The sequence below is a fragment of the Ursus americanus genome, chromosome 8 (genome assembly GCF_024610735.1).
Source record: "Ursus americanus isolate L20-20 chromosome 8, mUrsAme1.1.p, whole genome shotgun sequence".
NCBI lineage: Eukaryota > Metazoa > Chordata > Mammalia > Carnivora > Ursidae > Ursus > Ursus americanus.
In genome coordinates this window covers 65351116-65364672 of record NC_142134.1, presented here as the reverse complement: position 1 = coordinate 65364672, position 13557 = coordinate 65351116, and the positions used below count along the sequence as shown (strand labels likewise).

Genomic DNA, 13557 nt, shown 5'->3' with positions numbered 1-13557 from the left:
ACTATATATACGTATATTCACACACACACATTACATACACAGAATGTATGTATGTAGAGAGAGAACATAACGTTTATACATAATATTAGCTTTGCACAGTGGCAGTATCGTAGCCAATGAGGTTTATCCGAGGCGCGATTATTGCTAATTAAAAACTTTTCCTAATAAAGTTTATATATAATATTATTAGTTGTATATATTATATATATGATTATTATATATTACATAATATTAAACATATAGAAAGAGAAAGAGAAAAAAAAGAGACAGAGGGATATATTTGGAGTGTGTGTGTGTATGTGTATGTATAAAAACATAGAGAGGAAGAATAGAATATATGTGTGTATATACGTGTGTGTATGTATACATAGATATACATGCTTGATAGTAAAATATGTACATTGATAATGTATATAATATATACACATATATAAAGTATATAGAGTACATATATATACACACACAGAATATATATGTAGAGAGAGAATATAGAGTTTATATAATTATATTATTAATTATATATATTATATACATTTTTTATAATATACATATATAGAGAGAGATAGAGAAAAAAAGAAAGAGACAGAGAGATATATCTGGAGTGTGTGTGTGTACATATATAACACAGAGAGGAAGAATATAGAATATATTCTATATATTAGATATATAGAATAGAATATATGTGTGTATATATGTGTGTATGTATGCATATATATACTTGATAGTAAAATAAATAATCCAATAATGTATATGTACATATGTTCATATATATATATATATAGATAGAGAGAGAGAGAGAGAGACTGACAGCATTTGAAGTAGCAAGCTATAATAGCTGAGAAAGAAATGCTCTAGGCAGAGAAAGGAGTAAGTGTAAAGGTTCCGAGGTGAGAACTTGCAATGAGTCAGACATTAATATTTTCGTAGTTTACATATTAGTATATCTGGGAGGAAGGTAATGTTGAAAATATTTAACAAACATTACACATGAGCACTGATCACTGAGGAGAGCAGCACCAGGATGTCAGAAAGAAGGCCCATACTGTAAATGACACAAAGGTTTATTGTGGCAAATTAGCAGATTGTGTTAACCCTGGATACAAGCATGTTTTTTACTCTGACTCTGGAAGACACTGTGTAACAATTTCCCATTACAACCAATAAATTCTCTATAAGATTGTACATTTTCTGCCCCAAGGAAGTGCTTAGAAGGCACTATTACACAGGCCCATGCTATTTGTTCATAAACACTTAGCACCACAAGACGTGTGCCGACCCAGCAGCTGCAGATGCCTGGCACCTGGAGGTACATGGTATATTAAGGTTGGGGACGCCAAGATTCGGGCGACATCAAATGATCTGATTACTGCAATATTCTGGCAATAGCATTAAAATGAGAGAAAATTGTCTCAAGGTGGTTAGAAGCTATTCAGAGGCAAGGCTGTCCTCCCTGTGGGGGCATCTAGGGTGAAGGGACTCAGTGTGCTTCCTGGTAATCCTCTGTGCTGTGCGGGGCCCTTCCCCCAAGAGAATAGAGCCCTTTAGAGCCCGGGACTGGGTCTTCGATTCCTCGAGCAACCTTCATTTCCCACTAAAGTGTTCTGAACAGAGTAGTGGGTTGTCAGAAAACACCTGCCAGGTGAATACAGTATGAGCAGTCTCCATGACTTTGTGTCTAAGTATCCCACGTGGGTTTCGGTTTCCAAAGCATCTGAGTAAGGCTGCAATCTCGTAGGATTTAGAGTCTGAGCTTCTCTTAATACCAGAACGAGTGCGCCCCTCATGAGGAATCTTTAAATACTTTATACTGAATCAGTTCTAAGTGCAGAATCACTCATGAGGATCAGTGATTTATATGCCTATGTGGTGAGCACGCACAGTAGGGTCGCATATGGCTCCCAGTTAGACAAAGTGGCTAATAACACTCAAGGGGACATTTTTTAAAGTGACCTTGATAACTGGGTTAAAGAAGCGTGTGTACCTGTCACAACATGGGAAATGACAAAAGAAGTACAAACCAAACTGGATAAAAACTCAAGAGTTACAGGATGATAAAAGGAGAAAAAAGTCATTTAACGACAGGCTCACATAATGACAGGATGCAGTAACTGAAATACAGAAGAGTGGGAGCCAAAAAGAGTCAACTCAGCCAACTGTATGATTCTGGAGATGAGAAGACGGATAAATAAAGTGTCAACTCCTAACTGATCTAAATCTACATTTGTTTGGGGCCTCTGGGCTCCCTAGTCTTTCTACAGTGCTATGTTGATTCCTGGGAGAATGAAAGCAAACAATAGCAAAGAATCTTTCTCATACATTTGCCATTTTTCTTCTTTAGGCCTCAACATTGTTTAAAATATTACAGATGGGAAGTTCCCAGGCCAGACCTCTGTAGAAATCCTGGGCTCTGATGAAATTCCATGTCTGTGTTTCTTAAAAGATCATAAGCCTCTTAAAAATAGGAATCATGATTTGCATGTCAAACTATTGTCAAAAAATATTAAATATTTGTTGAGTACCTACTGTGTACCAGGCATTCTTGATGCTGGGGACCTGTCAACGAATGAAATAATTTAAAATTCCTACCCTCACAAAGCTTATTATAGCAGGAAAGACACGGACGAAATAAATTACCGTAAACAAAATAAATGAGTGGGAGGAAAAAATGAATGGATAAAACAATAAGAATTCCACTTTTATTGAAGGAAAGCCAAGTATTTTCAAAAATCAGATTTATTAAAAAAAAGTCACATTTATTTAGGAAAATAGAGCATAGGTATTTTTTCTTAGGAAAGGACTGGAATAACTTAGAGATACTTAAATCTCTAAACTGTTGAAAATATAGCTCTTAGTATAAAAACTTGATGTAAAGAAAATTTCCTGCTGGCCGTCTTTTACACAAAGTGAAAGATGCTGTAAAGACATGAGTCTCAGTTTTGGCTACATATTAAAATCATGTGAGCATTGAAAAGAAATATTTATGCTTGCTCTCCACTCCCACCCCCAGCCCAGAGCAATAAAATCAGTCTGTTTGGAGCACGGAGGTAGTATTTTTAGAAGCTTCCCTGGTGGGACTCTAATGGGAACCAGGACTGAGAATTACTCCTATAAAAGACTTGAATGGTAGAGCCTTTGAGGGAAGGTGAAAATATTTGCCACGATCTATCTTATGGGCTGAAGCTGAGAAGGTTTTCCCATGAGTGTAGACCAACTGTGCCATATTGAAACCCTGAAACCTCCACGTCTTCCATAAAATGTTAGACTGTGTACTCTCCATCTTCATCCAGCACATATCGAGTCTGTCCCCTTTACTATGCAGGCTTTCCTTCCTGGGTCCCTTCCTCAATTACCCACTTGGAGCTGAAAACTTTGACGTTTGAACCCCTTGGTTGGTAGTTGCTAATATCTTTCCCAGAGTTCCTTCAGTACTCATAAGTCCAGCAATAGATCTCTTTGGCATATGGCAGGGATACCTACCAACCAAGAGCCTCATTGCTATGACCATAGGCTGGCCAGGTTATGAAAGCCTGAGTTTAAAGTAAGAAGACAACCAGAAGAACCCCACCATGACACTCGAACTCCATGAAAACAATGACATAGATATATGCCATTTAAGTGAAACATACCCATTAAATAGTATTAAATCAAGGAAGTTAGCAAGGAGCACTTGTGCAGCCCATGTCCTACACATGGATACTGGAAACATCTGAAAGAATGAACTCCAAAGTATTACAAGCAAGGGAGGCTTCAGATGACTTTAATTCCAATTTTTTCATATATTTTTATAACTCCAAATGGATGAAAGACCTCGATGTGAGACAGGAATCCATCAAAATCCTAGAGGAGAACATAGGCAGCAACCTCTACGACATCAGCCACAGCAACATTTTTCATGACACATCTCCAAAGGCAAGAGAAACAAAAGAAAAAATGAACTTGTGGGACTTCATCAAGATAAAAAGCTTCTGCACAGCCAAGGAAACAGTCAAAAAAACTAAAAGGCAGCCCACGGAATGGGAGAAGATATTTGCAAATGATGCTACAGATAAAAGACTGGTATCCAAGATCTACAAAGAACTTCTCAAACTCAATACGCAAGAAACAAATAAGCAAATCATAAAATGGGCAGAGGATATGAACAGACACTTTTCCAATGAAGACATACAAATGGCTAACAGACACATGAAAAAATGTTCAAAATCATTAGTCATCAGGGAAATTCAAATCAAAACCACACTAAGATACCACCTTACGCCAGTTAGAATGGCAAAAATTAACAAGGCAAGAAACGACAATTGCTGGAGAGGATGTGGAGAAAGGGGATCCCTCCTACATTGTTGGTGGGAATGCAAGTTGGTACAACCACTCTGGAAAACAGTGTGGAGGTCCCTTAAAAAGTTAAAAATTGAGCTACCCTATGATCCAGCCATTGCACTACTGGGTATTTACCCCAAAGATACAGACGTAGTGAAGAGAAGGGCCATATGCACCCCAATGTTCATAGCAGCTTTGTCCACAATAGCAAAATCATGGAAGGAGCCAAGATGCCCTTCAACAGATGACTGGATTAAGAAGCTGTGGTCCATATATACAATGGAATATTACTCAGCTATCAGAAAGAACGAGTTCTCAACATTTGCAGCAACATGGACGGCACTGGAGGAGATAATGCTAAGTGAAATAAGTCAAGCAGAGAAAGACAATTATCATATGGTTTCTCTCATCTATGGAACATAAGTACTAGGAAGATCGGTAGGAGAAGAAAGGGATAAAGAAAGGGGGGGAATCAGAAGGGGGAATGAAGCATGAGAGACTATGGACTCTGAGAAACAAGAGGGCTTCAGAGGGGAGGGGGGTGGGGGAATGGGATAGGCTGGTGATGGGTAGTAAGGAGGGCACGTATTGCATGGTGCACTGGGTGTTATACGCAACTGATGAATCATCGAACTTTACATCAATAACCAGGGATGTACTGTATGGTGACTAACATAATATAATAAAAAAAAATTTTTTTAAATAAATAAATACATTAAGGTCAAAGAATATGGCCTATATGATTTTAATCTTTAAAAAATATTTTTATAATGAGCACTTTTGTAGTTATAACATAAAAATATAAAAATGTAAAACATGTGTGGTTTGTGATAAAAGGGACCAGAGAAAAAGCTTAAGTGTGATGAGATAATTCATCAAGATCAGTCCAGGTCTACTCAACGTTGGGGCCCTGGCGTAGAACCTGCCTTTCGTGGGCCTTCATTTCCTCATCTGTAAATTGGCAGCAGTGACATCTGCCTCAGCTGCCCATTCCCTAAGGTAATTAGAAGTAAACGTAGCATAATACCTCTGTGCTTTGAGGAAGCATTATATAAAAATGCTACGTGAAAGTACACGTATCTCAGATAAAGTCAATCAAACGATATTTACCGAGTTTGTACTACCGTTCTATAGTCACAGCGTTCACTTCAGTGCCTTTCTCCCTCACAACACCCCCCAATATCAAGCAGACCAGAATAGAATATCCTGCATGAGAACACTGACCATTTGCCTGACACTGTGTAACAAAGTCTAGAAGGGAAGGAGGAACCAAGGGCCAGGGCGCTGTCTCTATGGGAGTCCTCATTGTCCCAGGTGACATGAATGGCTGTAAACAAACTTTCCAGGTCTGTTGGTCGGCATGAAGTCAGACAGCTACACTCTGTTCAGACGTGAAAGATCTGATGCTATCAGCTAAGGGCCGCCCTGCTGCAGATCCTTTCACCTCCAGGCATAAGATGAAACCATCAGGCTTCAGCGACTGACCCGGAAATAGTTCTGTGCCATAGAGCATCCGTTGCTGCCCAACTGCCCCTGAGAGAGCATTCGGCAGCTTACTATTTCTGAAACACGAATCCAAGGCCTCTCATTTTGCTGCCGTTCCTATGGATGTCCACTGCGACTATTTCTAAAGCAGTAATGAAAATCTTTTAGGCTTTGGCCTTCGAAGAATGGGGTTCATGCTCTGATTCTGTCTCAGGCAAGCCTATGTCCTTGGAGAGGCATTGGGGCCTTGTGACCCCAGGGCCATCAACTGGCCAGCAGAGACAGCTGTCCCACCACAGCATGGGAAAGAGTGAGTGACGTACTGGGCGTAACGGGCACCATTAAATGCTACGGAAGTATTTCCTGCTAGTTCTCTAACAATGTCCCTTTTCAAAAATTATTTTCAAAATGTTATCCTGTCAATAAGAGAGCAAAACTGAAGAGGAAATCCAAAGAAACCCTATGTAGTAAGAATTTAATCTACTATCTAAGATAAGCCATTCACAATCTTTACTCCTGATTAAACAGCCTTTCTTCTTCTATAACAAATTGGGCTTAGGAACTGAGAAAACCCTACAGATATTGCCTTTAATTTGGAATAGCTGAACTAGGAGAAAAACATCAACAAGAAAACAAAAAGTGCCACTGAGTCATAGGAAATATTAACAAGCGATATAGATGAAAAAAAAATTTATCCATTTGAAGATGATAAGGGGGAGGAATAATTCATTTTACTTAAAAATATGACGAGGTAAAATAGAGTCCTCAGTAAATACAGCAGGTATTTTACTTAAATTCTTTATAATGTCTTTAAAGAGAAGGAAAGAAGGCCTCAGGGCATATTTAAGCTGCGTGAAGTCCATTTGGCTTTATTCATTCATTTCTTCTTTTATTCATTTGTACATTTAGAAAGTAGTTTTGGGAGATCAGGTGTTTCAGGCACACATGGTGGTTCTAATAGACACAGACCCTGCCCTCGTGATGTTTACAGCATCCTAGCTGCCCGGCAGTCACTGGTATATATCACAACATAATTATTTAAATGTTGAATGAAGGAAAAAAAGACTAAAAAATAAAAATACAAAGAAAAAAAGAAAAATGAACATCAGAGAAAAGGGAATTAGAAAAAAGAGTGGAATAATCCAGAATTTTATCATCACTTTTAGTTAGAAATGAAATACTCTTTTCATATTATAGTCTTCAGTTGGGCTGTGGGCTTCAGAAAATAATCACTATCTTTGAAATGTGAATTAACGTTTTGATCACCACGCACAACCCTTCAACTGCTCTTTATTCCTAAACATTGCCAAGATCTTTGGGAGCTATAGTTATAATAAAACATTAGAGGAGGAGCAAGATTTTTCTTTCAGCTTCTGTGACAGTGATCAGAGTATTATTGCCATAGAAGCCAAATAAAATCAAACCACAATCTACCAGGGAGTTAAAAAGTAAACTCTTGTTTTGGCAGAAACTGTCAATTTCTCTAAAGTATGAGCATGACAGCAAGATACAGCATTCTTCCTGATAGATGATACAATGGCTATATGCTTTTTTTTGATGATGACCTCTTTAATCTTGAAAACATGAGATTGTTCTAAAATCTAACTTATTTCAGGGTAAAAGGCAGGTGAAGAGAAATATCTAGGTTGACAAAAGAATAGTAGCCCGAGTTCTTGGTATGTGCCAGGGATGTTTTTAAGCACTTGGCACATGCTACTTCCTGTTATCTGCATGACAATCCTTTGAAATATCTATAGTATCACCATTTTGCAGACAAAGAGACTGAGGATTAAGGAGGTTAAGAAACTCACCTAAGGTTCCATACCAAACAGAGTAGACATTTGAAGCCAGGTTTCCCTCGCTTTAGTACCCATCACTTTTCCAGAGCAATTTTCCACTGGCAGAATTCAAAACTCTTAGACCTTCTCAGGTGTACGTTTAAACTTAAGTGTTAATTTTATTTTCAAGATCTCTTTGGGGAAAAAAACACAGTTCACTGAATATTCTTCTAGAAAAAGAAAGTCACATGTTTCATTGCTCCTAATGAGATGTTGCAGCTCAGAAATTTCTATTACATTCTGACAATTAAGTTGCTAATAAACTGAGGAACCACTAATTGACTTATCCATCTCACAAATTCAAGAGCCAGCTAGCACCCTAGAACACAATTTCCATCACTGGACCAGAGATCATTCACAGTCTGCAATCCATGTAGGGATTAGAGATCTGATTTGCAGAAAATCGCATATTGTTCCCGTGCATGACGTGAAGTTCTGATTGGGAACACACACTCACACCTGTGCTCACACACATATGAGTACCAACATGCTAGACTGGAGCCAACTGCATTAGCAGAACCGAGGAGAAGATGTCAGTACGCTGGGGCCAATGCAATGGCTGTGGACCCCGTCTAAAAAATTTATGGTAATTGAAACCACAGAATCTTAGGAAATGCAGTCAATTTCATACAGTATCAAAAGGTCACTCTATTCAATTTATACTTGAGGCTGAGCACAATATTGAAAAAACACGTGAAAGCGAACGATCTTATCGGTTGTCTGGGACTCAACATTTACTGACTATATAAGGTAACTTACTGATTACCAAATAAATGCATTACCTGTGTTGAGCCCTGTATTGGCTCACCAAATTCTTGTAGAACTGAACACTGTGAAAGCATTACTAAATATGTCAGCGTTACCATATTAACTGCTCTGTTCCAGCTTCAGTAAGAGTGAAATTTTTGGTTCCATGTTCCACTAGTAACACGAAAGGTTCTCGGAAATTTTGCTATCTGCTCAAACTCGGTGTGTGATGCATCTTCTTACAGGAGCTACTCAAAAACAAAAACACTGGGGCGCCTGGGTGGCTCAGTCGGTGAAGCATCTGCCTTTGGCTCAGTCGTGATCCTGGGGTCCCGGGATCAGGCCCCTCCTGGGGCTCCCTGCTCAGCTGGGAGCCTGCTTCTCCCTCTCCCTCTCCCTACCCCCCTGCTCGTGCTCTCTCTCTCTCCCCCAAATAAATAAATAAAATCTTAAAAAAAAACAAACCCAAAAATATTAAGTATACTATATCTAGTGCTTCTCAAACAATTATGTGCATACGAATCACCACGAGACGTTGGTAAAATGCGGATTCTAATTCATGGAGTCCAGGCTGCAGCCTGAGATTCTCAATCCCTAACCATCTCCCAGATGATGCTCATGCGGCTGGCCCAAGGACCACAGCTTGAGTAGCAAGACTCCACTTTTCTTCAACTCAGCACATTTTCTCTACTACTGGCCCTCACGTCATCACGTATGGAAAAAAAAAAAAATCCGTTTAATTACAACTAATCCCCACTGGAAAGGCATGCCATAATGTTTTGAATTAAGACTTAGACTGTCTTATCATGTCACTCCTTCTAGCTCAGGTTGCAAATTGAAGGTCGTCAGGCCAGAACTAGTCCAAATATATGTTTTGTTTGAATGGCATGGTGCTTGGCTATAAAGGATTTTAAACATTACTACATTAGTTAATAACATTTACTAAACTGGACATGTCATCTAACATTTCTGTCTCCTCTAAAGAAGCCAGAAGATCGGGATATTTGAGAAGAAGCTGATCACTTTATACTGGGAGCTCCCTGCCTGGTTCTCCACCAGCTCCCCTGTCCTTACAGCGCTGACCTTGACTTTCTGTGGCCATCCTCTCTATTTCCTGTTCACATCGGAGTCATTCTCTCCTCTGATTTTTTCCGCCATTTTTGCAGCTCCTCATGATGGTATCTCTGATATAAAATGTTTTTCCCATTTCCTTTTCTTATAGGAACCCTAAGTGTGGCTTAAAATCCCATTTGGGGCACCTGGGTGGCTCAGTCAGTTGAGCATCTGACTCTTGATTTCCGGTTAGGTCATGATCTCAGGGTCATGAGATCAAGCCCCTTTTGGGCTCCGTGCTGAGCGTGGGGACTGCTTGGGATTCTCTCTCTCCTTTTCCCTCTGCCCCTCCCTGCTCACGCTCTCTCTTTAAAAAAAAAAAAAAAAAGGATCCATTTGACTTTTTCTGTCTCATTAAATATGAACTCTTTTAAAGTGTTTGCATATCATTCCGCATTTTATGCTTATCATATAAAGCCCATTCACCTTTTCATAAGCACATTTTTATCCGCCTTCATGTGATTTAGCGAAGTAGATGTGTGCGAGATCTATGACGCAGAGACGCAAGTACGCGTGCGTGCCTGCGTGCCGTCGTACACCAACGACCTCAGCTCTCAACTGGATGGTCACTGTCCTCGGGGAATTTACGGTGTGTTGTGGTGTTTGCGGGTTAACAGGATGATCCCCACGAAGTCATTACAGGAAAAGTTATTTCTGATTGTATGATGGAGCTATGATAGGCCTCTTGTCAGGTTTCCTTTTTGAATAAGGGATTCACAAAGAATTTCGGTTTTTCCTTTAAGTGTTTAGCCCTTAGGGTATTGGTTTTCTACATTAGAAGAAAGGTTTGGTTATAGAAACCAGAGACCTCAGCAAAACTTCTAATTACTGGAAACTTGACAGCTTGATGAAAGATAAGAACAGAAAGAGGGGATCATGTTTAGTGGAAGGCACTCTCTGAAACATCTCTTAGAGTGGGCAGAATGGGAGACAGGTGGGAACCAGAGCAGCACAGAAGATTCTGCACAAGAGCAGTATTCCCAAGAGAGCAGTGATACTTTACGTGTCTATCACACTGGGCCACAGAATCACCACATGTACTCTCATGGTTCATTCCCCCTTCTGTTCACCTCCGTTCATTCTTCCCTTCCTTCTCCTACCAATCTTCCCACTATTTCTTATGTTCCATAAACGAGTGAAACTATATAATTGTCTTTCTCTGCTTGACTTATTTCACTTAGCATTATCTCCTCCACTCCCGTCCATGTTGTTGCAAATGTTGGGTAATCGTTCTTTCTGATGGCTGAGTAATATTCCATTGTATATATGGACCACATCTTCTTTATCCAGTCATCTGTTGAGGGGCATCTCTGGGAAACAAACTGAGGGCTTCAGAGGGGGCAGGGTGGGGGACTGGGATAGGCCGGTGATGGGTATTAAGGAGGGCACATATTGCATGGAGCGCTGGGTGTTATACACAAATAATGAATCATGGAACACGACATCAAAAACTAAGGATGTACTGTATGGTGACTAACATAACATAATAAAAAATTATTATAAAAAAAAAGAATCACTACATGTACTAAACAAGTGAAAAGAAAGATATCCTAAGTTTATCTACTATGCTGCCGCAGGAAAAAACGAGATACATCCTGAGGAGGGAAATCGCAGGAGATGGATCTCCAATTTGGGAGTCAGCCATGTTTCCCTATCCGAACCTGAGGAATGCTTAGTCACCGTGAATTTTTGGTGGTGATGACGAGGAGGGGTTTCTGCAGAAAATTCTCCTGTAGTACCTGAAATAGTCTCTGCTTCTTATTTCAAGACTCACCAAGAATATTAAGAATATTTCAAGACTCACATCTCCTAACCAGAAGGATATACCAACACTGGATCAAATTATGGAATCATTTGGAAAATTATTTGATAAGTCAATCATTTCATATTTGGAGCCCCTGCCATGTCTGAGGCATCATTCAGGAAAGCACTGAGATAGCGAGCAACGTCGTGCGGTGAAGGGGTTGAGAGTGCGGGCTCTGGAGTCACACTGCACGGCCGTGAATACTGGTTCCACCACTTACTAGGGCTGAGGACCCATGCCCAGCTCCTGAATGCCAGGACTCAGTTTCCCATCCATAATGAAGACAAATTTTACAGGGAAAATAACTAAAATATCTGCCCCAAGGTGGTTATAAAGATTAAGTTAAAACATGGAAATTGCTAAGAACACTGCCTGTCACAGTGAGGGTTTCAACAGATACTATTGTTAAATGTTATGTCTGTTATCCTCAGTGAGTTTATAATCTAGTCAAGGAAGTGGGATAGGACAATGGAAATAGCACTAACTCCCTAAGGCTTGTATGTATGAAATGTGTCAGATAAGCCATTCAGATACTGGGGGTTACTTCGGAAAAGGGAGAATCATTTTTAGTTGGGTTTGTTGTTGTTGTTGTTTCATTTTTAGTTTCAAATGATGTTTCCAGGAATTTAGGCAAGGGATTGCTTATCAAGGCATAGAAATGTTAACATAGGTTACCATAGCATAAATTATTCTGGTCATGGAAATCCCTTCGACAACCATTACAAAACAGACCTCTCCTAACATTTTGGTGTATTAGCACCTCCAGGTTTTCCCTCAGACCTGGACGATGAAGGCATATCATGGGCATATCTAGACTTCACATACAAATTGATTGTGGACCTATCCAATTACCATGAGCACAAACACATTTCTGAAGGCCTCCTAACTTGTGTGGCCTGACAGAGAGGCCATACAGTCAAATAATTCCACAGGCTTAGCAAAGAAACATAGCTTGAGAAAAGAAATAAAAACTCAAACTGAGATGCCCTTGTCCCACAAAGATGAGTTTTATTTTTATTTATTTATTTTTAACAATCTATTTACCTTTCATTCAAATGTGGAGTTTTATTTTATTTACAATTTAGGAATGATCTAAAACTAAACTGGAAAGCCACAATTGGGGGAAAAAGTATGATTTCACTGATATCAATTATATAATAGAAGTTTATCAGCTCCATATAGAAAGCTTCACATATTGGCATTTACCAAGAACATAAAAATGGCAATACACATTTTTGCTATCATGTATACTTTTCAGCTCATTATCTGAATGTCAATAGTAAAGATGTGTTTTGATACTAATTAGATGCAAGTACTAAAATGTTTGGTTCAAAGGCAGGGCTCACCTTAAAATAATGTTTCACTGTGTGTATTTCCTAGGGACAGATATGCCATTTATTTTTGCAATCTGAACATACAGCATATCTGAATAAGCCCCAGATGAATGAATAGATGGATATGAAGAAAAACAGGGAAGGAAGAGAAAGAAAGGCCTTATTTCGAAATAAAATAAATTCAAATATTTTACCAGCTTCTCTAAGTGATCTCCTTCTTTATGCCACTCTTCACTTATCATTGTCTTATTTGAACCTACCATTTGGCTCTCAAGACAAAGAACACTTAATATGAGTCAGCCTTTAAAATCCCCATCTTTACTCTCAAATAGATGCTGACCTGGAACATAGTAGGCATTCAAAAAGCACTTGCCCAATATATGAGAATGGTTGAACTCACTGGAAGCTCCTTTAGGACAAGCAAGTACCTACTTATGCTTGATGGTTCTCCAGATACCCAGCATTATACCTTGGCAATAATGTACTCCAAAAATAATTTCAGCTTTACTTAATTCCTTATTCATTCAACATATACTTAGTGAGAATTTGCTATAGATCAGACACTGAGTTAAGTAATAGGACTATGTTAGTGGAAGTCACAGGCCCCAGACCCTCAAATAGCTTGCCATCCAGAGGGAGAAGCAGAATAGATTAGAAACAGGTAGATTGAGAAGTCAGGGGCAAAAGTATGGTTGCTACAGGGTACTCGGTAAAGGCACCAGATTCCGCAGGACACGAGAGAGAGACAGTCTAAGAGAAATGATAGAGAAGGGGACATACAGTTGCTAATAAGGAATTAGGCAAGCAAAGAGGTGGATAAAGAGACATGCTATATCTAAACAAAACAACATAACTTACACTTAGAAAAACCCAAAGTGTCACCAGACCTGGTATATTATAGCAGACATTCAACAGTCGCTGA

The 13557-nt window shown here is 39.2% G+C and overlaps 1 protein-coding gene and 1 pseudogene across 6 annotated transcripts in view; one reads left to right on the top strand and one right to left on the bottom strand.

The window, feature by feature from the left end:
• PPARGC1A (PPARG coactivator 1 alpha) overlaps positions 1-13557 on the bottom strand; it is a 634327-nt gene that overhangs the window by 54501 nt on the left and 566269 nt on the right. The gene's annotated exons all lie outside the window — the stretch shown is intronic.
• LOC123775886 (U4 spliceosomal RNA) lies at positions 88-204 on the top strand (annotated as a pseudogene).